We start from the raw sequence: 6,182 nt of genomic DNA on the forward strand, positions 1-6,182 counted from the left end.
CATTTGCCCTTATTGTTTATGCAAAGTTACAGATTTCTTCTTGTTGAACAGAATCACTGAGATGCCGCCCTTAATCATAAAAAGTCATGACTATATGACTTTAATAAGTCCCAAATAATTAAGGGGTATGATATATTACCTTAATTAATTAAGTTTATCTTTTTTTACCATCAAATCTTAATTATTGATTTTCATCAATCTGATGGTTATAATTTATTAGATGACACTTATTAATTAGTTTTTAATTTTCAATAAATTATAACCGCCACATTGACAAGAAGCAAATGTTAAAATTTAATGATAAAAAATAATAAACTTAATTAGTGATAAATATATAATTAATCATTTTAAAAGTTTTCCTAATCTGTGAAGTGTCTTATAACTTCAATATAAGTCCCAAATAATTAAATGTCATGACTATATTTGGCGTAGATTCATGACTTTTAGTGTTAAGTTGCATTGACCGTTACTTTGGGACACTTTAAGGTTGTCCAGGGCGGTACGACAGGATACGTAGTTATTTTATATTGGATTATAAGAGCCTAGCTTTCCATCACTTTCAAGCCATACATAACGTTGAAAAATGAGTCATGAGTAAATATTTCGTGCATTTGAAAAGTAAAATTTCTCGCTTAATGAGACAGATGTTCATCTTGTGCACAATGCTATGTAAAGAACCTTGGATACATCATCCCAAAAGCTAGCTCAAAGGGTGGGAGTGTCTAAGGCATTATAAAAACTATATTAGTTGCTCATCCAATCAATGTGAGACTATATATCTCAACACGCCCCCTCACGCAAGAGCCTTTTAGACTAGAAGGTTGGAAATTGCACGGGCCTATTTTTGGTTTACTTTTTGTGTTTTTTTTATTTTTAATTCCACTATAAAGCGGAAGACGGTGAGGCTCTGATACCATGTAAAGAACCTTGGGATACACCACCCAAAAGCTAGCTCAAAGATTAAGAGTGCCCAAGGCCTTATAACCATATTAGTTTCTCATCCAATCAATGTGGGACTATATATCTCAACATGTTCGCTGGTTGAAATTTCCAATAGTCAGAGATTTGAAAACAGGTTACTGGACGGGGCCTCTACGTCAGAGGATAAGGGCCCACCATGTCGGAGGATGAGACCGCCGTCTACGTCTATGGATTAAGTAGCAATAATAATATTAAATGAATTTAAATATCATAGTTAAACACAAAATTTTAAAGTATTAGGTGTATGGATTTTTTAGGTACGGGAGGAAGAAATCTAAGAGAAGATATTTAATATTCTTTTGATAAATAATTTTCTAAAAACCTAAATTGGAAAAAAGTAAAAAAGGAAGGAGTGAAAACCAGTTTTTTGTGGTATGATCTGGTTGTATGTGCACCAAACAAGAAGAACCAAGGCGTTTGATGATCCAAGTACAAGTCAAATATTGCGCATGCATCGCATCACCTATTATGTCAGGATGACTCAGGATAAGAGGATAAGATTTAAAAATGTAAATGAGCCGGAAAAAGGAACCCGGTGAAAGAAACTTAGATGGAGTCCTCATATCCGCGGCTTATTTAGCGTATGAATAAGGTGGATTAAAAAAAAAATGTGTTTTAATGCTGTTTTGAAACAAAATGTAACATAGTAATGTCATATGCGGAAGTTCTGTACATTTATGAATATGACATTTGTTGTTGGCAGGACACTCATGGATTAAAAAAAACATGTAGAGTAGTTTCATTTTGCTTTTGTGTTGGACTTACGCATATAGATGCCCCACAAATTTCTCAATCCACCTTATTTTAATTATTCATTTCCCTCGTTAAATTTATCCTCTTTGCAATTTTTTCTATGTAGAGTTCTATTTTAAATAAGTATTCGTTAACTTATTTATTTGACTTATTTTATTGTATTATTTAAATAATAGGATTGCAATTGTAATTGTTATAATTAAGTTTAGTTATTTTAAAATAGTAATAATGTAGTGGCATTAAATAAGGCATTTAAATTTAATAATTAAAAACAGATTATTCTTATAATGTGAACAATAATTTATATAGTAATATTTTAATTAATATTATTTATTGTATCTTTTACATGATTGTAATTGATTATTCTATAATGAATATTTAAATTGTTTAAACTTTAAAGTCCGAAATAAATTATGTTAAAAAATTGTAAAATATACGTAAAAGTTAGTCGATAAAATTTTTGTAATTAGAAATATGGCACCTGAGGATTCTGGATGCATTGATCCTCATACGGGGGAATGACTATTCTTGAGCGAGAATGTACAACGAGCCTGATTTCAATTTGAGCTCGGCTAAATAATTATGTGTATTTTTTTTTTAATTTTAGTAAGTTCGTACATAATATATTTAAATTATATTAAATACAGAGCACTTAAGCAGATATTACTAAGAAGAGTTATATTTTTATTAAATATTTTTAATTTTACTAAGAATATTTTTTTATACAAGTAAAAATTGAACACGTGACTTAATACAACTTACTCAAATTTTTCATCAAAAATATTTTAAGTTTTAGATAGGGTCAAATTCCAAATTGTAATCCGGGCCAAATTATACTTTTAACCAGACCAAATTATAATTAATTATATAATTATATATAATAAATGTAATTTATTAAAATTTAATCGGATCGAGATCACACTTAAAACACATGTGGCTCCGCCACTGTGTACAACAAACCAATGTTATTAAAATCGGTCCGGTCATAGTACTGGGTCACTGGTTCAACCAATGGGTCACTGGTTCAACCGCATGACCCAGTAATTATATGCAATTTTATAATTTATATTAAAAAATTATAAACATAATTAAATATCTAAAAAAATGATAAAAATTTCAAATATTTTAATATAAAATTTAATAAATCACATATTATTATCCAATAAAAGATCAAACAAAAATATAATGATCGTGATACAGGGCTTTAGGTTTAGAAAATGACATCTCGAATTATAAATTAATTCAAAATTTGCTGCATAGTACATTATTGAGATAATATTAGTGTTGTTGGTTCATAACTTATGTAAGTCAATAAGCAAAGAATTATTCAAATATGTTCATTATGATTTTTTTTGAAAAAAAAATTGAAATTTTTTTTTTTTGAATCGGGTCGGGTCACCGGTTAACCGACCAGGTCACTGATTTTTTATGAAAACCGACCGGGTTGCACCGGGTCGCACCGATTCTGATGCATGGTCGATCTGTTGCTTCAACCGAACCGGTTATATGACTGATTTACTCGTTTCCAGATTGTTCCAACTAGGTCGGTCCAGTTTTAATAACATTGCAACAAACACATATAACAGGCATTCTGAAACGATGGGCGTCCCAGGATACTGAATGTCAGAAAAGCTATATGGGGGTGTTTGGTACCCGGATAATATTTGGTATCCTTGGAAAGTAAATTTGGAAAAGTTTAATGCTACGTTTGGTACCCAGAAAAAGGGAAGTTTCCCTGGTAACAATATTTCCGGTTGTTTGATGTTGTGTGTAAAATTACGTACGGCAACCAACGCTGGAAGTCCATCGATTAGGTAGAATACTTTTTTGTCCGGAAACGTGAAAAAGGAACCACCAATATTGGACCAAAATAACCTTGTGTGATAAGAAGGTTGTAGCTTGCAGAGGTTACCTTTCTTCATCCTCTTCACCTTCCTCTGCTAAAATTGTCTCTGGCCAAATTACTAAGAGTAGGAATAGCTGGATATAACGAAAAGCTTAAACTCGTGACAGCCACAAATGTAAAAGTGTTCCTTTGCATTGAGTTTCAACAGCACCAATAAGCTTGTTCGTGGGTTTCCTATACATGATGTGTATGAGCTTCCTCCAATGAACTACATAATTGGTTGCACCGTAATGTTCCATTTTTTTACTGATCTCAATGTTGGACCATAAGTTATTTTCTTCAAGGCCAACGTACCTGTATGCACCAATATTTGAATCAAAAGCTAAATGTGGGGTTATTTTGGTAAAATAACCTCATATTCCCACTAATATTTCATAATCAACCAAACACACACTCAGTAAAATTATTCAAATGTTCCCAGGAAAATATGGGTCTACCAAATAACTTTTTATTAATATTTCAGTAAAATATATTTCCTGCTACATTCCGGTGATAATTGTTTCTCGGATAAAAAAAAAATTCTCCTGTACCAAACGCCCCCTATAAGAATTTTATGTTGACTGACATGATCTTGATATGATTCAACAGCTAGTGCAGGAGCATCTTATGCACACATGATTTTGACATGTTTCCTACTTGCGTCTATTCCTGATTTGTTAGTTATTTTTTTGTTGTTGAGATTATTTTTTGCCATGTAATATATTTAATTTTTTATATTTCAAATAGATCAATTTTTTTTCAGTGCTGTTGTGAAGTGGAGGTTAGGGATGCGTACATGCCCTAAGAAAATTGTACCATCACACTAAGCCATGTGGCAACCATTATTGGTATTCCCATAAATGACCCTGCTCTTATCATTGCAAGATGGATGTCGATTGGAGGGATGTCATACAAATCAGTCATTGTCATCATCTCGATTCATCATCTAGGTACCTTTGTCCCCATCCTCACTCGTCGTTTGCATATGTTTAGATGCAGACGATGATACATATAGTGACTGATTATTGAGATCTAGAGACCAAATTAGTATTGACAAACCACTCATTCGACAAAGTGGTGCAAAAAACATTTTATTATAAATTATATATTTTCAAAACTAAACCACTCATTCGACAAATTAGTATTGACAAACCACTCATTCGACCAAATATATTTTTCATGGTATACGTCATATGACAATTTTTAGAAGAGATACTAGGAGTCCAGATAATGCCTCCATACAAAGCATTATGTGTACTAACTTCTCTTCGGGAAACTGGCACATGGCATATTTATCTATATCCTTCTTTACTTCTCCCTCTATGTACACTCTTCCCTCTATATATTACAAAGAAATGAGTTATGTATGGATTATAGAACATGTAAGGGAAATGACTCATGTAAACCTAATTAATATCTTAAGGTTTTGGTTGAAATGTAGTTCTTGATTCACTTATTGTAAGTTGATGCTTAATTTATTGATGTCTGAATGATAATTTTCTCTGTTTTAGGCTTTTCCTACTCTTTTAAATTTTCAAATCTTCAATTTATTTTATTATATTCCATTATTCTCGTAAGTCTCTTCTTTTCCTATCCTTAGTGTTTGGGAGTTTGAATGGGAAAAGAAGAAAATGGAGAAAAATGAAGGGTATTACTTTTCCATCGTTTGAGAGTCAAAAATATGATAAGGGAGAAAAATGAAGTGTTAATAAGATATTTTTGCAACTTTACCCTTTTTTAAAAATTAATGTAATTATTATATTTTGTAAATTAAATTAAATTTAAAAATTCTAAAAAAATTATGTATGCATTTTTAAAATTAAAAAAATATTATGCCTCTAAAAAATTATTTTCTCTCTCTAAAATTGTATATTTCACATTATAACTAAATTAATATTATTAGTAAAGGTACATAAGTAATTTACTATATTTTCCCTCTTAGACCTCTAACTTGGGGGAACTCTGACTTTTAGGGTGAGAAAATATTGGATGATTTTATAAAAATCTCCTATTTTCTTCTCCCATTTTTTAAAATTTACATACAAAGGGAAGATATAAGCAAAATCTTCCTCTTCCTTCATTTTCTCTTAATATTAACTCTCAAACACACCCTAAATTATCTCTTTTTATATTTAATTAGGTTAATAATTTACTTATATTTTGTTATTTAATTACGTTATTGTTTAGGGTTTAGTGATTTATATAAATAAATTATGAATCTAAAAATTACTAGAAACCACAATATTCGGGATTGAAGAAGGAGAAAATAAATTGAGAATATCTGAATAAAAAAGACAAATTATATTTAAAATTTGTTTAGGGCGCACGGTACGGGATATGTAGTTATTTTATGGGGTTTGCATCTATCATGTCACATGACACAAAAAAATTTCCTACACACACAACAATTTGTGGGGCCGGTACTTTTTGAAGCAAAAAAAAAAAAATTAAGGCACTCAAAACAAATCTCTATAACATTACACAATCACTTTTCCTACAACATAACTCTTATAAAATCCTTATTTTATATTGGAGGATTATAAGAGCCTAGGTTTCCATCACT

The sequence above is a fragment of the Gastrolobium bilobum genome, unplaced genomic scaffold (genome assembly GCF_033153095.1).
Source record: "Gastrolobium bilobum isolate Gb01-03AN ecotype WA unplaced genomic scaffold, APGP_CSIRO_Gbil_v1 utg3870, whole genome shotgun sequence".
NCBI lineage: Eukaryota > Viridiplantae > Streptophyta > Magnoliopsida > Fabales > Fabaceae > Gastrolobium > Gastrolobium bilobum.